The sequence below is a fragment of the Cariama cristata genome, unplaced genomic scaffold (assembly GCF_000690535.1).
Source record: "Cariama cristata isolate BGI_N322 unplaced genomic scaffold, ASM69053v1 scaffold36533, whole genome shotgun sequence".
NCBI lineage: Eukaryota > Metazoa > Chordata > Aves > Cariamiformes > Cariamidae > Cariama > Cariama cristata.
In genome coordinates this window covers 1-589 of record NW_009608471.1, presented here as the reverse complement: position 1 = coordinate 589, position 589 = coordinate 1, and positions in this window count along the sequence as shown.

Sequence of the window (589 nt, the reverse complement as noted above, 5' to 3'; positions counted from 1 at the left end):
GCGAGATCATCCTGCACATCGGTAAGCCAAGTCTGGCCATCTCCGCTGGCCACCGAGTCCGGCCTCGGCTTCCCTGGCACCTTTCAGACTAAGGGGAATTTCCCGTTGAGCCTCAGGGCTCAGCAGCTTGGGGTGTTCGACTGCTCCCCATCGCTGACCCGTGGCTCAGGAGCCACGTGGGTGCCCATCGGCGCTGAGACTGCAGGACCAGCCAGCACCCTTCGGCCGGGGCCGCCTCCCTCCCTGGGTGATGCTGAGCGTTGGCGCCAGCTCCGGCTGGGCTCGGCTTTCCCTGCGTGGCACAGCTTGCCGCCTGCTTTTTATGTCTCTGGTTTGAGTTCGCAGCTGTTTTTATAATGCTGTAAAAGAAGCTGCAAATCAAAACCACGTTCGTCTTCGTTTGGAGAGCCTTTGAAAGCAACTTCAAAGGCAGCGGAGCTCTCTTTGGGCCTCGCAGGATGGGGCTGTGGCGAGGAGCTTTCATCATTCCCCGTCCTTTGCCAGGAGAGGATGCGGGCAGGAGTAAAGGTGCTGTCACGAGGATGGAGAGGCTGAGACGGGGCAGGCTGTACCACGGCAGGGTGAGTGC